Below are 24092 nucleotides of genomic sequence, written 5' to 3'. Positions count from 1 at the left end.
CATTGTGACTCCTCAATTAGTGAAATGGTTTCATAAAGGAGGTGGATACCTACTCAGTTTATCACCACCACCTCTAACCAGCTCTGCAACTCAAAGGAAAGTGGCAGGAATCCCAGGGCCATCTTAGCAACATGAGTCTGCCTCCTTACCCGTTGCCGGAAGTCAGCACTGTACCATGTGTGTACAACCACAGTTTCTTTCCTGGCAATGTGCAATTGGAATTAAGATAGTCCAGTCTCAATATGGTGGCTTTCTAAAATAGAAGCCATGTAAACTCAGGAGCTGCTGGCCAGGGGCATTTTCTATAATACAGCCTGGAAGGCAGAAGAAGTCAAGAGATTGAGGCCAATTTTCAAAGAAAAAAAAAAGGAAGGGAACTTTTTGAATTCCCTATTCTGCTCTAATCCCCAATTCTTAAGGCCCAACTGCATCCTGAGGTTCCATGAGATCTCCCTGAATCTAGTTAATCTAGTGCTACCACAGTCTTCAAAGAAGGAAGAATACTCTGAGTTCCCAAATAACAAAACATTTTAAGTACCTCTATTGAACCTATGCCAAAAAGTGGCATCAGCACCACCAGACCAAATATTTACATCCACAGGAACAAAAATTTAGGGTTAGCTGGCCACAGTAGCTCATACCTGTAATCCTAACACTTTGGGAGGCCAAGGCAAGAGGATCACTTGAGCTCAGGAGTTTGAAACCAGTCAGGGCAACATAGTGAGACCTCGTCTGTATGAAAAAATGTAAAAATTAGCCAGGCATGATGGTACATGCCTGTAGTCCCAGCTACACAGGTGGCTGAGGCAGGAGGATTGCCTGAGCCCAGGAGTTTGAGGCTGCAGGGAGCTGTGATAGCACCAATACACTCCAGCCTGGGCAACAGGGCAAGACCTTGTCTCAAAAAAATTTAGGGTTATAAGACAAAAAACTTGCAGCCACAAAAAAGAATGAAATCATGTCCTTTGCAGCAACATGGATGCAGCTGGAAGCCATTATTCTAAGTGAACTAACGCAGAAACAGAAAACCAAATATCGCATGTTCTCACTTATAACTAGGAGCTAAATCTTGAGTTCACACAAACATAAAGATGGGAACAACAGACACTGGAGGCCTCCAAATGAGAGAAACAGGCAGGGGCTGAAAAACTTCCTATTGGGTACTATGTTCACTATCTCGGTGGTGGGATCAATAGAAGCCCAAACCTCAGCACCACACAATATACCCTTGTAACAAACCTGCACACATACCTCCTGAATCTAAAATATAAATGGAATTTTAAAAATAAAATAGAGGCTAGGCATGGTGACTCACGCCTGTAAAATCCCAGCACTTTGGGAGGCCAAGGCAGGCAGATCACCTGAGGTCATGAGTTCGAGACCAGCTTGGCCAACATGGCAAAACCCTCTCTCTACTAAAAATACAAAAAAATTAGCGGGGTGTGGTGGCGGTCACCTGTAATCCCAGCTACTAAGGAGGCTGAGGCAGGAGAATTGCTTGAACCTGGGAGGCGGAGGTTGCAGTGAGCCGAGATCATGCCATTGTACTCCAGCCTGGGCAACAAGAGCGAAATTCTGTCTCAAAGTAAATAAATTAAATAATAAAAATAAAATAAAATAGGGTCGGGTGCAGGGGCTCATTCCTGTAATCCAAGCCCAGGCTGAAGTGCAGTGGTGCTATCACAGCTCACTGCAGCCTCAAACTCCTGGGCTCAGGCAATCTTCCTGCCTCAGCCACCTGTGTAGCTGGGACTACAAGCATGTGCCATCATGCCTGCCAGTTCAAAACCAGACTGGGCAACACAGCAAGACCCCCATCACTAAAAAAATAATAATAATTTTAAAAACCAAATTTTCTTAATTTTAGAGCCAGTAGAAAACATCAACTTCAGTCATTCATTTTATATTTGAAGAAACATAAGGCCCAGAAAGTGCAAATGCTAAAAGTTAATGCTAAAAGTTAACCTATTTACTAGCAAAGCTAGACTTGAAACCAAGAAGCCAAGGGTAGTGCATTTCTCAAAGTATGTCTGTTGATAATGTGCTTCAAACTACCTGAGGAGCTTGTTTAAAACCCAGAGTCATGGGTCATAACACCTTTTTTTTTTTTTTTTTTGAAACACAAGGTTTCACTATATTGCCCAGGCTGGTCTTGAACTCCTGGCCTCAAGTGATCCTCCCACCTTAACCTCCCAAAGTGCTAACATTACAGGTGTGAACTGCACCTGGCCATTGTTTTTTTTTTTTTAAACATCAGGAATTTTAAAAGCATTTCCTCATTTAATCTCAAAACGTGGCCAGGCATGGTGGCTCACACCTGTAATCCCAGCACTTTGAGAATCCCTTGAACCCGAGAGGCAGAGATTGCAGTGAGCTCAGATCACACCACTACACTCCAGCCTGGGTGACAGAGCAAGACTCTGTCTCAAAAAACAAAACAAAACAAAACAGCAAGGTAGGTCTGATCTCCATTTTACAGAAAAAGAAATATAGGCTCAGAAGATGAAGTAACTTGCCTAAGGATACAGAGCTAGTAGAACCAGAATTGGAACCAAGTTCTATCCAGCACCAAAGCTCAAACTTCTTCCATTTCATTATTACTTAGCTCAGTATTTTTCCACTATGAGAGCTGTAGAAAGAACAGAGACTTAAGTGCAGAGGAAGGCTAGGCTGATTATAATTTGAACAGAGACAGAAAAGAAAAAAGAAACTTTAGAAAAATAAAAGATATTAAAGTAATATACAAAACATATGTAAAGTACATAAAACATCGTTGACTATATAAAACATAGTTGTCTGCTAAACTGAACAATTTGATGTTTGCCATCAACTGACCTTTTCATTTTTGAGATATAAACTCTTTTTAATTTTTATGTGTACATAGTAGGTATATATATTTACAGGGTACATGAGATATTTTGATACAAGCATACAATGTGTAATAATCACATCAGGGTAAATGAGGTATCCATCACCTCAAGCATTCATCATTTCTTTGTGTTACAAACATTCCAATTGTACTCTCTCAGTTATTCTAAAATATACAATGAATTATTGCCGACTGTAGTAACTCTGTTGTGCTATCAAATACTAAATCTTATTCATTCTATCTAACTATATTATTGTACCTATTAACCATCCCATTTCCCACTCAACAACCCCAACAGACTACCCTTCCCACCCTCTGGTAACCATCATTCTATTCTCTATCTCCATGAGTTCAATTGTCTTAATATTTAGCTTTAGCAATGAGTAAGAACATGCAAAGTTTGTCTTTCTGTGCCTGACTTATTTCACTTAACATGATGTCCTCAAGTTCCATCCACGTTGCTGCAAAAAAGGGATCTCTTTTTTTTTTTTGAGACGGAGTCTCGCTCTGTCGCCCAGGCTGGAGTGCAGTGGCGCGATCTCTGCTCACTTCAAGCTCCACCTCCCAGGTTCATGCCATTCTCTTGCCTCAGCCTCCTGAGTAGCTGGGACTACAGGCGCCTGACACCACACCCCGCAAATTTTTTGTATTTTTAGTAGAGACGAGGTTTCACCGTGTTAGCCAGGATGGTCTCGATCTCCTGACCTTGTGATCTGCCCGCCTCGGCCTCCCAAAGTGCTGGGATTACAGGCGTGAGCCACCGCGCCCGGCAGAGGATCTCATTTTTTTATGGCTGAATAATCCATTTGTATAGGTGCCACATTTTCTTTATCCATTCGTCTGTTGAACATTTAGGTTGCTTCCAAATCTTGGCTATTGTAAACAGTGCTGTAATAAACATGGGAGTGCAAACGTCTCTTCGCTACTATACTGATATCCTTTCTTTTGGGTATATATTCAGCAATGGGATTGCTATATCACATTGTAGCTCTACTTTTACTATTTTGAGGGACCTCCATAGTGTTCTCCATAGTGGCTGTACTAATTTACATTTCTATCAATAGTGAACGAGGGTTCCCTCTTCTCCACATCTTGGTTAGCATTATTTGCCCATCTTTTGAATAAAAGCCATTCTAAGGGTGAGATGATAACTCATTGTAGTTTTGATGTGCATTTCTCTGATGATCAGTATGTTGAGCAACTTTACATAGATCTGTTTGCCATTTGTATGCCTCCTTTTGAGAAATGTCTGTTCAGATCTTTTGCCCATTTTTTAATCAGATTGTTAGATTTTTTCCTATAGAGTTGTCCGAACGCCTTATATTTTCTGGTTATTAATTCTTTGTCAGATGGGTAGTTTGAAATATTTTCTCCCATTCTGTGAGTTGTCTCTTCACTTTGTTGACTGCTTCACTTCCTGTGCAGAAGCTTTTTAACTTCATGTGATCACATGTGTCCATTTTTGCTTTGGTTACCTGTACTTTGGGGATATTACTCAAGAAATCTTTGCCCAAACCAATGTCCTGGAAAGTTTTCCCAATGTTTCCTTGTAGTAGTTTCATAGTTTGAGGTCTTAGATTTAAGTCTTTAATCCATTTTGATCAGATTTTTTATTAGATTTTTCTTCTGCATATGGATATCCTGTTTTCCCACCACCATTCCTTGAAGAGATTGTCCTTTCCCCAGTGTATGGTCTTGGCACCTTTGTTGAAAATGAGTTCACTGTAGGTATATGGATTTATTTCTGGGTTCTCTATTCTGTTCCATCAGTCTGTGTGTCTGGTTTTTTGTTTTTGTTTTGTTTTGAGACAGGGTCTCACTCTGTTGCCCAGGCTGGAATGGAGCAGCATGATCACAGCTCACTGCAGCCTCGATCTCCTAGGGCTCAGGTGATCCTCCCAACTTAGCCTCTCAAGTAGCTGGGACTACAGGTGCATACAACCACACCCAGCTAACTTTTGTACTTTTTTTTTTGTAGAGACAAGGTTTCGCCAAGTTGCCCAAGCTCGTCTCAAACTCCTAGGCTCAAGCGATCCACCCTCTTCAGCCTCCTAAAGTGCTGGGATTATAGGCATGAGCCACCATGCCCAGCCTATGTGTCTGTTTTTATGCCAGTATTCTCATGTTGTTTTGGTTACAATAGCTCTGTGGTATAATTTGAAGTCAAGTAATGTGATTCCTCCAGTTTTGTTCTTTTTGCTCAGGAGGTTTTGGCTATTCTAGTCTTTTGTGGTTCTAAAATTTGAGGATTTTTTTTTCTATTTCTGTGAAGAGTGTCACTGGTATTTTGATGCGGACTGCACTGAATCTGTAGATTGTTTTAGGTAGCATGGACATTTTAACAATATCGATTCTTTCAATTCATGAACATTAAATATCTTTCCATTTTTTGGTGTCCTTTTCAATTTCTTTCATCAATATTTTATAGTTTATAGCCTGGCCAACATGGTGAAACCCCGTCTCTACTAAAAATACAAAAATTAGCCAGGCATGGTGGCACACCTGTAGTCCCAGCTACTCAGGAGGCTGAGGCACAAGCATTGCTTGAAGCTGGGAGGCAGAGGTTGCAGTGAGCCAAGATCACACGACTGCACTCCAGCCTTGGCGACAGAGCAAGACACTGGATCAAAAAAAAAAAAAAAAAAAAAAAGTCTTATAGTTTTCATTGTAAAGATCTTTCACTTATTTGGTTAAGATTGTTCCTAGGTATTTCATCTTATTTGAAGCTGTTGTAAATGGGATTACCTTCCTGATTTCTTTTTCAGATTGTTTGCTGTTGGCACATAGAAATGCTACTGATTTTTGTAAACTGATTTTGTATCTTACAACTTTACTGAATTGTTTATCAAGATATGTTTCATTCCTAACAAAATACCTTACTAACCTCCTCAGTGCCCTCAGGGTTCCCTGAGAGTGGCAAATCCTAGTTTTCCATATTACAGCACAGAAGACAGAATTGCTCATTGCAGCTCAATGGGTCTGGTTTTACATTCTCAGCTAGCTAGGAAGAGGTAAGAAACTACTAACTGTGGCAGGGCACAGTGGCTAACTCCTGTAATCCTAGCACTTTGGGAGGCCAAGGCAGGTGGACCACTTGAGGTCAGGAGTTCCAGACTGGTCTGGCCAACATGGCAAAACCTTGTCTCTACTAAAAATACAAAAATTAGGCCAGACACGGTGGCTCACGCCTGTAATCCCAGCACTTTGGGAGGCCAAGGCAGGTAGATCACCTGAGGTCGGGAGTTCAAGACCAGCCTGGCCAACATGGTGAAACCCCGTCTCTACTAAAAATACAAAACTTAGCCAGCATGGTGGTGCGCATCTGTAATCCCAGCTACTCAGGAGGCTGAGGCATGAGAATCACTTGAACCCAGGAGGTGAAGGTTGCAGTGAGCCAAGATCACGCCACTGCACTCCAGCCTGGGAGATAGAGCAAGACTCCACCTCAAAAAAAAAAAAGAAAAAGAAAAAAAAATTAACCAAGCATGGTGGTGTGCACCTGTAGTCCCAGCTACTCAGGAGGCTAAGGCAAGAGAATCACTTAAACCCATGAGGCAGAGGTTGAAGTGAGCTGAGATGGCACCACTGCACTCCAGCCTGGGTGACAGAGTGAGACTCCAAAAAAGAAAGAAAGAGAGAGAGAGAGAGAGAGAAAGAGAAAAGAGACGGAAGGAAGGAAGGAAGGAAGGGAGGGAGGGAGGGAGGGAGGGAGGAAGGAAGGAAGGAAAAAAGGAAAGGAAGAAGAAAGAGAGAGACAAAGAAAGAAAGAGAAAAAGAGAGAAAAAGAAAGAAAAAAGAAAGAAAGGAAGAAAGAGAAAGGAAGAAAGAAAGAAAGAAAGAAAGAAAGAAAGAAAGAAAGAAAGAAAGAAAGAAAGAAAAAGAAAGAAAGAAAAAAAGAGAATGCTAATTGCAACTGAGCTGCTTTGGTAGGAGTCTTGTTAGAAGTTTTACAATAGCACAATAGACTAAATTTTGGTATTTGTATCTTGGCTCACAGCACTTTTCAAGAGGGATAAATGTATTTCTTAAATGTTATATGCTTAGAGATACTCTTGCACATAAACACAAGAGGCCTGAATAAAGATATTCATTTCATTTTACCACTGTGTGTAATCAGGGGAAAGAAAGGAAACAACCTAAAGTTCATCTGTAGGAGTAATAGGTAATAAACTGTGGTATATTTCTCAATAAAACATACAGCACTTAGATGAACAAATTATAAGTAGCAATGTGAATGTATTTAAAAAGTAATGTAGAGTTGGGGGGAAAAGCAAGTTGTAGTTAGCGATATTATTAAAATTTAATTCAAAAAAAGGTTTTTAAAGAAGTTACTGTAAAAAAATTGCACAACCACCCCTATAGTATACCATTTTTATAAAAATGTATTTTAAAAATACACAAAGTAATATATACTAATCGGGCGTGGTGCCTTACGTCTATAATCCCAACACTTTGAGAGGCCGAGGTGGTGGATAGCTTGAGCCCAGGAGTTCGAGACCAGTCTAAGCAACATGGTTAAACCTAATCTCTACAAAAAATACAAAAATTGACCAGGCGCGGTGGCTCACACCTGTAATCCCAGCACTTCGGGAAGCCAAGGCAGGCAGATCACAAGGTCAAGAGATCGAGACCATCCTGGCCAACATGGTGAAACCCTGTATCTACTAAAAATGCAAAAATTAGCTGGGCGTGGTGGTGTGCACCTGTAGTCCCAGCTACTCAGGAGGCTGAGGGAGGAGAATCGCTTGAACCCAGGAGGCAGAGGTTGCAGTGAGCTGAGATCATGCCACTGCACTCCAGCCTGGGCAACAGAGCAAGACTCCGTCTCAGAAAAAACAAAAACAAAAACAAAAATTACCCAGGCATGGTGGCATGCACCTGTAGTCCCAGCTACTCAGGAGGCTGAGGCAGGAGGATTAGTTGGGTCCCAGGAGGTCAAGGCTGCAGTAAGCCATGACCACACCACTGCACTCCAGTCTGGGCAACAGAGCAAGACTCTATCTCAAATAATAATAATGATAATATATATTATAGAAAAGCAGAATAGCATAGTCATGAATGCTATGACATCTACAGCCAAACAATCTGGGTTCAAATCCTTGCTCCATAACTTCTAGTTATATGAACTTGGATATGTTATTCAACCTCTCTACATCTCTAGTTCCCTATCTGAAAAATGAAAATAAAAACAGTGCCTACATTCTATTTTATATCTATTAACTCATTTAATCCTTACAATAACCACAAAGTTATTGATTAAATGGATAGTACCTAATAAACAATAAGCATTCAACTCCTGTTTGTTATAATTATTAAAGATATTACATATTTATAGTGAACATCTAAAAGCATGAACTAAAAATGAAGACACTAAATTCATAATAGTATTTGCCTCAGGGGAAAGAAAGTGAAATGACAAGAAAGGGAAACAAAACAGACATCCACTATACCAATAAGATTTTGTTTCCTTAACGTGATGAAGTGGCCAAGTGGTCAAGGTGATGGACTGCCAATAATATTTTTGTTTCCTTTTATTGAAAAACAAACCTATGGCAAACAACACAAAATGATATATTTGTTAATTTTATCATTTTTCATTAATTAATATTTGTTAATTCTGGGTGTTATTTATTATACTGTACTCTTTTCTGCATTTAAATTTTTTTAATTTCAAAAAAGTTTAACAGGTGCTTTTTTGGTTTTTTTTTAAGATGTGGTCTCGCTCTGTCACCCAGACTGGAGTACAGTGGTGCGATCATGGCTCACCACAACCTCCGCCTCCCAGGTTCAAGGGATTCCCCTGCCTCAGCCTCCCTAGAGGCACGCGCCACCACACCCGACTAATTTTTGTGTTTTTAGTAGAAACGGGGTTTCACCATGTTGGTCAGGCTGGTCTCAAACTCCTGACCTCGTGATCCGCCCACCTCGGCCTCCCAAAGTTCTGAGATTACAGGCATGAGCCACTGTGCTCGGCCTTCACAGTTTTTTTTTTTTTTTTTTAAGTCTATTGCTAATGCAACAGCTATGTAGCATGCTTAAGCCAAAACACTGAGAACAATTTGGCAAATAAACAGCATGCCAGTGTGCAAGCCAAGCCTCTAGACTCTCAAACTTTTATTCTGCTAAATTTCCACCATAGTTTTTGGTCCTAGGAATATATATCTTAGGCTAAAACTTCAAAATCATGGGTGAATTTTTGGATGGCCTAACTTATTTAAGTCCACAAACTTAAAATATTGGGTGGGATCACTGGCTCACGTCTGTAATCCCCCAGCACTTTTAGAGGCTCAGGCAGGATGACTGCTTGAGCCCAGGAGTTCAAGATCAGCCTGGGCAACATAGTGAAATCCCCGTCTCTACAAAAAATACAAAAATTAGCCCAGCATGGTGGTGCACACCTGTAGTCCTAGCTACTCAGGAGGCCAAGGTGGGAGGATTGCTTGAGCCCAGGAGGTCAAGGCTGCAGTGAGCTGTGTTTGGGCTACTGCATTCCAGCCTGGGCAATACAGCAAACATCTGTCTCAAAAAAAAAAAATTAGAGAGCTCATAACAAACACTGATATTTAGTGTAGAGCCCCTATCACATGCTAAAGTAATACTAATTAATGATTAGATAGCTGAGATGAGTGGTAAGAAGTAGAGTCCTCTCCATGGGAGTAAGAACTGTATTAATCCATTTTAGAGAAGTGCTGAGCAAAAGAAAACTTCCAAACCATGCCTTCTGCTCCCTTGGCGAGCAAACTAAATGACTATATTTTAAATGAAATCAACCAAGCTATAAATGGCTGTCAATTTATTCTGACAAATTTTAATAACTAATAAAAGGCAGCAAAGGTATACATGTACAAACCCTAAAACCAAGCCCAATTTTATAAAATGTGGGATTACTTTTAAAATAAGAAAATACATTATTTCAAATATATGACATTTTATGATGGTTTCTGCCTCTGGATTACCTCTCTTGGTCTTATTTATTATTATCTATTGATACTAATAGTGTCCCTCAAAGTATTAATATACTTTTTTTGGAACAGAGATAACTACAGTTACCATCACATTACCAGAAAAACATAAGGCATTATTGTCACAATGATGGGGGTGTGGGATGAGCACTACTGGTATTTTAGTGGGCAGGGGCTAGGGAAGCTAAATGTCCTACAATGCACAAAACAAAGAATTGTCCTGCCCTAAATGCCAATAGTGCCCTGGTTGAGAAACACTGTGTTAGAAAAGCTTAATCATTTTTGTTCTTAAACTAGGAAATAGCATTTAGCAGTCTTTCAAAAATGCCCAAATTATGTGGCTTATAAGGACACAAGTAATTTTTTAGTAACTATGTTCTCAACTTAAATATTATAAACTTGGAAGTTCAAAACTTTTTCTTTTCTATATAGGTAGGTTTGTTTTTTCAAATATCAATTTAATTTATATAGGAGTTGATTTGTTTTTCACGAAGAAAATACAATTAAAAGCTTTGATTGGGGAAAGTAATTTGAAAAGCTACCAATTAAAAAAAGTTAGTGAACTAAATAGCCTATCTTCAATATTATATATTTTTAATCTTTCCAAAGTAAGAATTCCAAAAATCATTTTTCAGAAATATCAAGGAAATTTTTAGGACTCTCAGACCACACTCCTGTCTGAAATATGCTTCTGGAAATAATAACTGCAGCCACTATTTACTACAGACCATGCATTCTACCAAGGGTCTTGTATGTTATCTCTAATCTTTGTGACAACTCTGCAAAGCATGTATTATCATCTCTAATTTTAAAAAAAAGAAATCAAAATCCTGAGACATTATGACTTCTCCAAATATAAACAACTAGTGAGACTCAGGATTCAAATCTAGTAGTTTCAAACCTAAGCACTTCCCATTATAATATGTCTCCTTCAGAAATACAGTCAAATTTCTGTGAAAAATGATTTGTGGGTTAGCTATGTAGAAAGCTACTACTATTCCTCAACTTCCCTCAACAGGGAGAGTAAAAAGTGTACAAATGATGGCTCTACCAGTCTCTGAGGCAAAAGCCTTCCTTCAGTCATTCAATCACATTCTACAGACAGAAAAATCAGTATTGATTTAAACAGGCTTTCTAAAGAATGGATGCCATGCTGACAGGGAAAATATGCCAAATCCCAATCATTCTCTATTTTCCATTCTAATGCACAGTATCTGTTGTTTCTCACCCCTTCATTTCAGCAAAACAAAGTAGATACAACTTCACAATAGTCCAGACACAAATTTAATCCTGCAATGCACTAGAAAGCTATCTACCAAAAAGTAGCTGGATTTGGCAAAGTGTCAGCCAGCAATCAAAAATTGTCAACGTCCATCCAAATATGGAATCATGTGTGCACAAAGTTGGTAATATTATCCCACAAAGTCATCAAAAAAGATTTTTGAGAATTCAGTAGACTTTTACACCCTAAAGAGTAGAAAAAGACTGCAAACATAATATACCAATATTCTCATCACATTGTTTTCTTTCTATAATCATAAAACAGTCCCCACCTAATCCAAAATAAATTAAGGATTCATTATGAGTAATATGTAGCCCCGAAAACTGGCCACTTATTTTCTAGAATGGGAATACTGACAAGTACATTAGCTGGGTATCAATACCAAACACATGGCAAATCTACATGACAAGTCTGCTCAACTGTTATCCTTTCTATGGACCAACACAGCTAATACAGACACGTTTCAGGATGACTGTCTAATTAAAAATAAAGGCAATACTGCTGAGCTTACTATCCTGCTGTGAAATAACGAGTTGCAGTTTCCATTCAAACCAAAGGCAATCTAGCATAAAAACTGGCATCCCTTATCTAATTAACCACGAATATACACAATGGCATATATTAGTACCAGACAGATCAAAAGCCAGTTCTTAAAAGCGTATTAGCTCTTCTAAATAAGCATCATATTTGCTGTGTAACTTCAATCCACCAGGCCCTAAGCCATGACATAAAACAGAAACTTAGGGTGAAAGTTATAAAGGCAGTTAGAGATGAACTAGTTTAATCTTTAGACCAATTCAGGAATCCCCTCTATTAGCTGACTCAAATGTTAATTGGGTAGCCACTAGGTGCAAGGCATTAGGACCAGTGCTATAGTATTTACTAAGCATTTACTATACTCCAGATGCTTTTCCAAGTGCTTTACATTTAATATCCATAACAGTCCTATAAAATAGATACCATTATTACCCCCAATTTACAAATGTGTAAACGAAGGCATTAAGGAATTAACTTGCCCAATCTCACAACCAAGAAGTGGTAGAAGGCTGAGCACAGAGGCTCACACCTGTAATCCTAGCACTTTGGGAAGCCAAGGCGGGTAGATCACGAGGTCAGGAGATCGAGACCATCCTGGCCAACATGGTGAAATCCCATCTCTACTAAAAATACAAAAATTAGTCAGGCATGGTGACGTGCACCTATAGTCCCAGCTACTCAGGAGGCTGAGGCAGGAGAATCGCTTGAACCCAGGAGGCGGAGGTTGCAGTGAGCTATGATCATACCACTGCACTCCAGCCTGGTCGACAGAGCAAGATTCCATCTCAAAAAAAAGAAGTGGAGGAGCCAGAATTCAAACCCAGAGGCTGTACTCTTAATCGCTATGTTAATTATTGCCTCTCTGGTAGGAGGATGTACAAAATGGAATAAAACATGACTCCACCTTTCCAAGAACTCAGTCTCCCAAAAGATACATGTAAATCAATGAATATAATACAGTACAATAAGATAATTTTTTTTTTTTGAGACAGAGTCTTGCTCTGTTGCCCAGGCTGGAGAACAGTGGTGCGATCTCGGCTCACTGTAACCTCCGCCTCCCGGGTTCAAGCAATTCTCCTGCCTCCACCTCCCAAGTGGCTGGGACTACAGGCACGCACCACCATGCCCAGATAATTTTTTTGTATTTTTAGTAGAGACGGGGTTTCACTATGTTGGCCAGGATGGTCTCAATCTCTTGACCTGGTGATCTGCCAAACTCAGCCTCCCAAAGTGCTGAGATTACAGGCATGAGCCACTGCGCCCAAACAAGATAATTGTTAATGACAGATAAGAGGGAAGGCTTAATTAAGGTACTGGCAGTGAGGAAAAAGGAGTGAGAGAAGATAAGTGACCATTTTTTTAGAGATGGAGGTCTCACTATGTTGCCCAGGCTGGACTTTATAGGCATGATCACTGCACACTACAGCCTCAAACTCCTAAGTTCAAGGGATCCCCTTTGCCTCAGCCTCCTCAGCACTACCATGCTGGGCAGAGATAAGTGACATTTTTAAAAAGGTGTTCCGGTCAGGCACAGTGGGTCACGCCTGTAATCCCAGCACTTTGGGAGGCCGAGGCGGGTGGATCATGAGGTCAGGAGATCGAGGCCATCCTGGCTAACACGGTGAAACCCCGTCTCTACCAAAAATACAACAAAATTAGCCGGGCGTGGTGGCGGCACCCGTAGTCCCAGCTACTTGGGAGGCTGAGGCAGGAGAATGGCGTGAACCTGGGAGGCGGAGCTTGCAGTGAGCCGAGATAGTGCCACTGTACTCCAGCCTGGGCGACAGAGCAAGACTCCATCTCAAAAAAAAAAAAAAAAAAAAGTGTTCAAGTCCGGGCGCCGTGGCTCACACCTGTAACCCCAGCACTTTGGGAGGCCAAGGTGGGCAGATCACCTGAGGTCAAGAGTTCGAGACCAGCCTGGCCAACATGGTGAAACCCCATCTCTACTAAAAATACAAAAATTAGCCAGGCATGGTGGCAGGCACCTGTGATCCCAGCTTCTCGGGGGGCTGAGGCAGGAGAATCGCTTGAACCCAGGAGGCAGAAATTGCAGTGAGCCAAGATTGCGCCATTGTACTCCAGCCTGGGGGACAAGAGCAAAACTCCATCTCAAAAAAAAAAAAGGTGATCAAGTGGATATATGAGGTACAAGAGGTACCCAGATAACTCCAAGTTTAACTAGAATCCCTCCCATGGTTCTGGTTTGGGTAACTGGGAGAATGGCTAGCCATTCACCTAAAGGATATGATGTGTAAGGAGATGTGAATTCTTCTCAGATCTTACTGAGTTTAAGTTGCCTGAAGGAACCCCAGTTAACAATGTCCAGGAGGCTATTGGAGACACCACACTGGAGCTTAGGAGAGAGGACTAGACTGAAGATGTACACTTAAAAGTCACTAGCATGCCGGGCGCAGTGGCTCACGCCAGTAATCCCAGCACTTTGGGAGGCTGGGGCGGGCGGATCACGAGGTCAGGATATCGAGACCATCCTGGGTAACATGGTGAAACCCTGTCTCTACTAAAAAAAAAAAAAAAAAAAATTAGCCGGGCGTGGTGGCGGGTGCCTGTAGTCCCAGCTACTCGGGAGACTGAGGCAGGAGAATGGCGTGAACCCAGGACACAGCTTGCAGTGAGCCGAGATCACGCCACTGCACTCCCTGGCAAGAGAGTAAGACTCTGTCTCAAAAAAAAAAAAAAAGTCACTAGCACTTACTAAAGAATTTCCCAAAGTAGAGAATATGACTCTAGGTAATACCAAGTTCCTACCATGCACCAAAGCCCAGGCACCTTCTTTTTGTGCTTAGGTGAAAGCAGGTAAGTGGTCAAGGGAACATCAATATATACAGGACAAAAAAAGGAAGAGTACACAAATGAGACTAAAAAGGAAAAAAGCAAGAATAAAGCCAGAAGAAAGTATATTACCATTGATAGTAATGATAAAAACCACAATTACTTTTGCACCAACCTAATATGTCACAGAAACCAAAAGTGGAAACAGCACACGTATCAAATACCACAAAGTAGTATATGGTAGGAAGAAAAGTGTCCACTGGATTGGACACTACAGAAGGCAGAGTCAGCCTGGCCTACTAAAACACCACCAGTAACAAAGTGCTCACTATAGTAGTCTGTTCTATTATTGCAAAGTTCTGGTTGTTAAAAAGCTTTTCTTCTTTCCAACGACACAACAAAAAGCAAAGGCGTTGGAGTACACACTACTATGTTCAAATTCTGACTCTGAAGAATTAACAGTTAAAACAACCAAATGCAGTGATGATACTTGGCTAGATCCTGATTTGAACAAACTAGCTATAAAAGACAATACGAATTTTTTTTTTTTTTTTTTTTTAGATAAGGTCTTGCTCTGTCACCCAGGGTGCAGTGCAGTGGCTGAACCATAGCTCACTTGCAGCCTCAAACGCCTAGGCTCAAACAATCGTCCCGCCTCAGCCTCCCAAAGTGCTAGGATTACAGGCATGAGCCACCATGCCCAGGCCAGCTGGGGAAGTTTTAATAAGCACTACTACTAGATAATAGTAGAAAATTACTGTTAATTTAGTTAAGTATAATAATGATATTAAGATTATATATGACATTTTTTGGCCAAGCACAGTGGCTCACACCTGGAATCCCAACACTTTGGGAGGCTGAGGCAAGCAGATCACCTGACCTCAGGAGTTCAAGACCAGCCTGGCCAACATTATGAAACCCTATCTCTAGCAAAAATACACAAAAAATTAGCCATGTGTGGTAGTGCATGCCTGTAGTCCCAGCTACTCAGGAGGCTGAGGCATGAGAATCACTTGAACCCAGGAGGCAGAGCCTGCAGTGAGCCAAGATTGCACTCTAGCCTGGGTGATGGAGTGAGATTCAGTCTCAAAAAAAAATTTTCTGGGCCATGCACAGTTGCTCACTCCTGTAATCCCAGCACTTTGGGAGGCCAAGACAAGAGGACTGCTTGAGGCCAAGACTTTGAGACCAGCCTGGGCAACATAGCAAGACCCCATCTCTTTTTTTTTTTATTGTATTTATTTATTTTTTGAGACGGAATCTCTCTCCGTTGTGCAGGCTCAAGTGCAGTGGCATGATCTCAGCTCAGTGCAATCTCTGCCTCCTGGGTTCGAGTGATTCTCCTGCCTCAGTCTCCTGAGTAGCTGGGATTACAGGCGCATACCACCACGCCTGGCTAATTTTTGTATTTTTAGTAGAAACGGGGTTTCACCATGTTGGTCAGGCTGGTCTCGAACTCCTGACCTTGTGATCCACCTGCCTTGGCCTCCCAAAGTGCTAGGATTACAGGTGTGAGCCACCGCACCTGGCCTCCATCTCTTTTTTTTTTTTTTTTAATGCAGTTTCTGATCTTCTGTGTATACTAAATGTATCTATAACTTTATATGCTGGAATATGAAATAACACAAAACTAATATTGGACCCGATGCAAATAATGTGAGATGGTAAAGCACTAGGTGAATTTATGAATTTCCAGGATAATATCTCCTTTGATCAATTTTCCTAGTTAAATATGAGAAGGCCTGAAAAGGACCACTTGGGGCAGAAAGGCAACTCACGGGCCGAGTGCACAGCATGGCAACAGAGCAAGACTCCATCTCAAAAAAAAAAAAAAAAAAGAAAGAAAGGCAACTCACCTCTTCTTCTGATGTAAGAGGGCTATTTCAGAGACTGTGGGAAAGAAAGTAATAAAGAGGTAAGAGGCAGTTAGGTTCCTCATGTTAGCCTGGCCTTTTTTTTTTTTTTTTTTTTGAGTCTTGTTCTGTCACCCAGGCTGGAGTGCAGTGGCACGATCTTGGCTCACTACAACCTCCACCTCCTGGGTTCAAGCGATTCTCCTGCCTCAGCTTCCCAAGTAGCTGGGACTACAGGCGCCCGCCACCATGCCTGGCAAATTTTTGTATTTTTAGTGGAGACGGGGTTTCATCATGCTAGCCAGACTGGTCTCAAACTCCTGACCTCAGGTAATCCACCCGCCTTGGCCTCGGAAAGTGCTGGGATTACAGGCATGAGCCCCCACCACACCCGGCCAAGAGAATATTTTTATAGCCATGAAAAATGACAGTTGCTATCAGTACACAAAGATACATGTACAAGAACATTAAAGTATACATTGTTGGTAACTGTGATGGTTAATATTGAGTGTCAACTTGATTGGACTGAAGGATGCAAAGTATTGTTCCTAGTGTAGTCTGTGAGGGTGCTGCCAAGGGAGATTTACATTTGAGTCAGTGGAGGGGACGAGGCAGACCCACTCTCAATCTGGGTGGGCACCATCTAATCAGCTGCCAGTGTAGCTAGAATAAACCAGGCAGAAGAAGATGGAAGAGCAGACTTGCTGAGTCTTCCAGCCTTCATCTTTCTCCCATGCTGGATGCTTCCTGCCCAAGAATATCAGACTCCAACTTCTTCAGCTTTTGGACTCTTGGACCTACACCAGTGATTTGCCAGGGGCTCTCAGGCCTTTGGCCACAGACTGAAGGCTGCACTGTCAGCTTCCCTGCTTTTGAGGTTTTAGAACTTGGACTGATTTGTCACTGGCTTCCTTGCTCCTCAACTTGCAGACGGCCTATCGTGGGACTTTACCTTGTGATCATGTGAGCCAATCTTCCTTAATAAACTCCCTTTCATATATACATATATCCTATTAGTTCTGTCCCTCTAGAGAACCCTGACTAATACAGTAACAGAGAAAAATGGAGACAATCCAAATATCCAAAAATAGAGATAGATTAAATAAATTACAGTACAGGCCAGGCACAATGGCTCACACCTGTAATCCCAGCACTTTGGGAGGCCCAAGGCAGATGGATCATTTGAGCTCAGGAGTTTGAGACCCGCCTGAACAACATGAGGAGACTTTGTCTCTACAAAAAATACAAAAATTAGCCAAGCGTGGTGGCCCATGCCTGTAGTCCCAGCTACTTGGGAGGCTGAGGCAGGAGGATCGCTTCAGCCCAGAAGCGGAGGTTGCAATGAGTCAAGATGACACCACCGCACTCCGGCCTGGGCACTAGAGCAAGACCAATCCATCAATCCATGTGTATCCATACAACTTAATATTATATAGTCATTAAAAGAATGAGGTAGCTGGCCAGGCATGGTGGCTCACACCTGTAATCCCAGGACTTTGGGAGGCTAAGGCGGGAGAATCACAAGGTCAGGAGATCAAGGCCATCCTGGCTAACACAGTGAAACCCCATCTCTACTAAAAACACAAAAAATTAGCCAGGCATGGTGGCACACGCCTGTAGTCCCAGCTACTTGGGAGGCTGAGGCAGGACAATTGCTTGAACATGGGAGGTGGAGGTTGCAGTGAGCCGAGACCGCACCACTGCACTCCAGCCTGGGAGACAGAGTGAAACTCCATCTCAAAAAAAAGAATGAGGTAGCCAGGCACAGTCGTTTATGCCTGTAATCCTACCACTTTGAGAGGCCAAGGGGAGGATCCCTTCAGCCCAGGATTACAGACAGGAGCCACCGCACCTGGCCAATTTTTTAATTTTTTGAAGAGGTGGGGTCTTACTATGTTGACTAGATTGGTCTTGAACTCCTGGCCAACGTGGTGAAACCACGTCTCTACCAAAAAAAAAACACAAAAATTAGCCAGGCGCGGTGGCACATGCCTGTAATTCCGGCTACTGAGGAGCCTAAGTGAGGCAGGAGAATTGCTTGAACCCAAGAGGCAGAGGTTGCGGTGAGCTGAGATCGCACCACTGCACTCCAGCCTGGGCGACAGTGAGACTCTGTCTCAAAAAAGAAAAAAAAAAATTAAAAAAACAAATACAAAAGATATAGTCATTAAACTGAATTCATACTAACTGATATATAATAGATGGAATTTCTTTAACTTTCTGAGAGAGGTTTGCTTCCTTTAATATTTTTTCCTGATAAAAGTTCAGGAAAGTAAATTTCAGGCAGGTGGATCACCTGAGGTCAGGAATTCAAGACCAGCCTGGCCAACATGGTGAAACACCATCTCTACTAAAATACAAAAATTAGCCGGGCATGATGGCGGGTGCCTGTAATTCCAGCTACTCGGGAGGCTGAGACAGGAGAATTGCTTGAACCCGGGAGACGGTGGTTGCAGTGAGCTGAGATCACACCACTGCACTCCAGCCTGGGCAGCTGAGCGAGACTCCATCTCAAAAAAAAAAAAGAAAGATTTTAACCGAATTTCAGACTAGCCAGAAGGAAGCAAACTGCAACCTGTAACTGTTCAGACAATACAGGTGACAGTTAAAAATCTTCAATGATATCTGTTGCTTATAAAATTCTTTAGCCTGGCATTCGAAGACTCTGCTCCACTATAATTAGCCTAATCATTATTCCCCACACTTAACGCACCCTTCTGATGTAGTGTTGACTTTCTGCCTCAGCTTATATGATGTTCATGTCATTCTAGCTCTTGTAGTAATCTGACTATACTACTTACTTGGCACTCAATTAATGTCTTTTTGGTCTTCCTAGCTCCACTCTCACACCTTTTCCAATCTGTTTCACCAGGCTAAGTAAACTTCTGAGAATCATTCATGTGTCATACAAAAGTTCTGCCTCATTTGACCCCTACCCACATCTCCAGCCTCATCTATGTCCATTCCTCTATCTGCAGTCACAATCTACTCCAAACATAGAGAACTGCTATATTTGTAGAGCCCTGCTCACACTTCAATATCTATGCATATAATATTCTTTCTCCCTGGTGTGTTCTTCCCAGATTCTTCCACATGACTCTCTCAGTAATCATCTCATGTGGGAAGTGTTCTCTGACCCCTCAATCTCATTTTCTGTGCTTTGATATCACCCTGCACAAGTCTTAGTTATTATAGTCATCATATAGTATTTTAATTGTTGCTTATCATCTCTTTCACTGGACTATGAGCTTCCAGACTATGAGCTCTTTTAGTCCACGCTAAGGGCTTGGACTCAAACTTACCTTCAAACTACGGCAATACAAAGTGTAATACTATAATATTGAGTCAAAATGTACAGTGGAGAAAAAGTAAAATAAATAGGACATCAAGATTCCACATTTTCAATGTAAAAAACATACTCATTCTTTCATTCACTCAGCCAACATATATTTATTTAGCACCTCTTACGGGCCAGGCACTATGCCAAATCCTGGAGAGATGGTGATGACAACACAGACATACACAGACAAATAATTCTGAGAGGACACAGTCCAAAATGTTAACAATGATTTTTAACTTTTTTTTTTTTTTTTTTTTTGAGACAGAGTCTCACTGTATGGCCTGCTCAGGCTGGACAGCAGTGACACGATCTCGGCTCACTGCAACCTCTGCCTCCTGGGTTCAAGCAATTCTCCTGCCTCAGCCTCCTGAGTAGCTAGGATTACAGATGCACACCACCATGCCAAGCTAATTTTTGTATTTTTAGTAGAGACGGGGTTTCACCATGTTGGCTAGGCTGGTCTCAAACTCCTGACCTCACATAATCTGCCTGTCTCAGCCTCCCAAAGTGCTGGGATTACAGGGGTGAGCAACCATACCCAGCCTGTTTTTAACTTTTTGAATCATGGGCAAATTATGAATAATGTGTATCTTTTCCTTTAAAATCTTCTCTATTTTCCAATTCTTCCTTAATGAATATGCATTACTTTTATAATCACCAAAAAAATTTTTAACATCCTTCCAAAATACAAATTCCTACCAAACAGTAGCAATACAAAACCCAAAGTAAATACTATGCAATGTGAAAGTGAAACAAATGTTGAGAATTTTTAGTCAGATTCTAGTTACACCTAATACAAAGAATAACGGGACTAAAGTATAAAAAATACTTTATGATTTCCACAGTGAAATCATTGTGGAAGTCATTGTGAAGAAGATTCCGTGAAATTGTCCAAGGAAACACTGACCACACGATCAATACCACCCTAGTTTTCCATACTGCAGGAAGAAAAAAAAATTTTTTTTTTTTTTGGAGACGGAGTTTTTGCTCTTGTTGCCCAGGTTGGAGTGCAATGGCTCAATCTCGACTCATTGCAACCTCCGCCTCCTGGGTTCAAGCAATTCTCCTGCTTTACCCTCCGAAGCAGCTGGGATTACAGGTATGCACCACCACGCCCAGCCCCCTCAAAAAAATATATTTTTCTATTTTATTTAATTCAGAGGAAGACAGAATAGCCTCCATACTTGTTCCAAAGATAAATTAATAAATAACACCATATTTAATCTGTATAATGATTTACAGTTTACAGTTCACAGAGCACTTTGATCTTCACAATAATTGTTTTCTTGTTCCCATTGGATAGATTAAAAAATAAAGGACTGAAATGCAGAAGGCCCTTCTTTTTTTTTCAGATGGAGTCTCACTCTGTTGCCCAGGCCAGAGCACAGTGGCAAGATCTCGGCTAACTGCAACCTCCGCCTCCCAGGTTCAAGCAATTCTCCTGTCTCAGCCTCCCGAGTAGCTGGAACTACAGGCGCATGCCACCACGCCCGGCTAATTTTTGTATTTTTAGTAGAGACGTGATTTCGCCATGTTGGTCAGCTAGTCTCGAACTCCTGACCTCAGGTGATCCACCCGCCTCGGCCTCCCAAAGTGCTGGGATTATAGGCGTGAGCCACCACGCCCAGCCAGGCTCTTCTATCTTTTTTACTCAATATCCAAAAGCTATAAAAGAAAAGACTGAGGGCCGGGCATGGTGGCTCATGCCTGTAATCCCAGCACTTTGGGAGGCCGAGGTGGGCGGATCACAAGGTCAGGAATTAGAGATCGGCCTGGCCAATAGGGTGAAACCCCATTTCTACTAAAAATACAAAAATTAGCTGGGCGTGGTGGCACGCACCTGTAGTCCCAGCTACTCAGGAGGCTGAGGCAGAAGAACTGCTTGAACCTAGGAGGTGGAGGTTGCAGTGAGCCAAGATTGTGCCACTGCACTCCAGCGTGGTCGACAGAGCAAAACTCTGTCTCCAAAAAAAAAAAAAAAAAAGAAATCTCACTTCTGTGAATTTATCCCACAAATATCCCTTGCACACATATAAAAGGACACGTTCAAAGGCCCTTTTTACAGCATTGTTTATAATAACAAAACACTGGAAACATAAATGTCCATTATAAGGAATTAGTTAAATAAATTATGATACATCCATTCAATGGAATACTATGCAGGTGATTAAAAAGAGAATAACAATAATAATAAATTAATAAATAAATAATATATATATAGGCCACAGTGGCTCACGCCTGTAATCCCAGCACTTTGGGAGGCCAAGGTGGGTGGATCACCCGAGGTCAGGAGTTCGAGACTAGCCTGGCCAACATGGTCAAACCCCGTCTTTACTAAAAATACAAAAATTAGCCAGGTGTGGTGGTGCACACCTGTAATCCCAGCTACTCAGGAGGCTGAGGCAGGAGAATCACTTGAACCCGGGAGATGGAGGTTGCAGTGAGCTGAGATTGCACCACTGCACTCCAGCCTGGGTGATGAAGTGAGATTCTGTCTCAAAAAAGTAATAATATATACAACCAAAAAAAAAAAGAATGAGGAAGCTCTCTATGTACTGATCTGGAAAGGTCTCTAAGATATATAAAGTAAATAAGCGGCTGGGCCCGGTGGCTCACGCCTGCAATCCCAGCACTTTGGGAGGCCGAGGCGGGCGGATCACAAGGTCAGGAGATCGAGACCATCCTGGCTAATATGGTGAAACCCCGTCTCCACTAAAAATACAAAAAATTAGCCGGGTGTGGTGGCGGGCGCCTGTAGTCCCAGCTACTCGGGAGGCTGAGGCAGGAGAATGGCATGAACCCAGGAGGCAGAGCTTGCAGTGAGCCGAGATTGCGCCACTGAACTCCAGCCTGGGCAACAGAGCAACACTCCACCTCAAAAAAAAAAATAAGCAAGATTGGGGGTGGGAAGTGCAGAATAGTGGGGAACCATGGGCAACTGTACATGAAAAGTGGGAAAAACAGGATTATACAACTGACCCTTGAACAACACGGGTTTGAACTGTACAGGTCCACTCATGTGCTGTAGTTATTCACAAGTGTGATCAGAGCACACTATGGCCTCAAACTCTGGGCCTCGAGTAATCCTACCACATCAGCCTCTGGAGTAGCTGAAACTACAGGCAAATCTGTATTACATACAGATTTTTTTCAACAAATATATTTTTTAAATTTTTGGAGATGTGTAACACCTTGAAAAAAACTCAGAAACAAAACACCTAGCCTAGAAATATCAAAAAAATTAAGAAAAAGTCAGGTATGCCATGAATGCAGAAAATATATGTAGATACTAGTCTTTTATTATTTACTATAAGATATACACAAATCTATTATAAAAAGTTAAAATGTATAAAAACTTATGCACACAAACACAAACCATACATGATGCCATTCATAGTCAACAGTAAACAAATGGAAAGGTGCAGTATTAAATCACAACTGCATAAAATTGACTATAGTACATACTGTACTTGTGTAATAATTCTGGAGCCACCTCCTGTTGCTGTTTCAGTGAGCAAGTGTTGTGAGTAGCCCCTAAAATGCTGTGTGATGCTAATCATCTCCACATGAGCAGTTCCTTCCTCCAGTAAAAAGTGTCACAGTAAAAAGTGATCTCTCAAGGTTCGTGCATATTTTTCATCATGTTTAGTGCAATACTGTAAACCGTGAATAACACCATGAGATCCATACCAAATGCCGCTAATGCTGGAAGTGCTCTCAAGAAACAGAAAAGTCACGACATTATACGAAAAAGTTGGCCAGGCATGGTGGCTCACACTTGTGATCTCAGCACTTTGGGAGACTGAGGCAGGAGGATCGCTTGAGCCCAGGAGTTTGAGATCAGCCATAGTAACATAGTGAGACCATGCCTCTACAAAAAAATAAAAACTTATCCTGGAGTGGTCGCACACACCTGTAGTCCCAGCTACTCGGGAGGCTGAGATGGGAGGATGGCTTGAGCCTGGGAGGTCGAGGCCATAGTGAGCTATGATCAGACCACTGCACTCCAGCCTAGGCAACGGCCCCTGTCTCAAAAAAATAAATAAATAAAAATTTGAATTGCTTGATATGTACCACAGATTGAGATCTGCAGCAGTAGTGGTCAGCCATTTAAAAAAAAAAAAAAAAGTAAATTCATGAAGCCAGGCTATTCAATGCCAACAGCAACAGCAGTTAAGTTTTGGGGGAGGTCAAAATTTATACCTGGGGCCAGGCGTGGTTGCTCACACCTGTAATCCAGGCACTCTGGGAGGCCAAGGGGGGTGGATCACCTGAGGTCAGGAATTTGAAATCAGCCTGGGTAAGATGGTGAAACCCTGTCTCTACTAAATATACAAAAATTAGCTGGGCATGGTGGCGGGCCCCTGTAATCCCAGCTACTCGGGAGGCTGAGCAGGAGAATTGCTTGAACCCAGGAGGTGGAGGTTGCAGTGAGCTGAGATGGCACCATTGCACT

The 24092-nt window shown here is 41.8% G+C and overlaps 1 protein-coding gene across 5 annotated transcripts in view; it reads right to left on the bottom strand.

Moving 5' to 3' along the window:
- Positions 1-24092, bottom strand: part of TESK2 (testis associated actin remodelling kinase 2) — a 150161-nt gene that overhangs the window by 117798 nt on the left and 8271 nt on the right. The window contains exon 1 of one of the 5 annotated variants that reach the window (XM_054535569.2): positions 8320-8421. The exons of the other annotated variants lie outside the window; for them this stretch is intronic. The gene's annotated coding sequence lies outside the window, so the exon portion shown is untranslated. Of the gene's footprint in view, positions 1-8319; positions 8422-24092 lie in introns of those variants that run through there. 5 annotated transcript variants of the gene reach the window in all.

Source organism: Pongo abelii, chromosome 1 (assembly GCF_028885655.2).
Source record: "Pongo abelii isolate AG06213 chromosome 1, NHGRI_mPonAbe1-v2.0_pri, whole genome shotgun sequence".
Taxonomy (NCBI): domain Eukaryota; kingdom Metazoa; phylum Chordata; class Mammalia; order Primates; family Hominidae; genus Pongo; species Pongo abelii.
The sequence above is the reverse complement of the archived record's forward strand: the minus strand, read 5'-3'. Positions and strand labels throughout refer to the sequence as shown.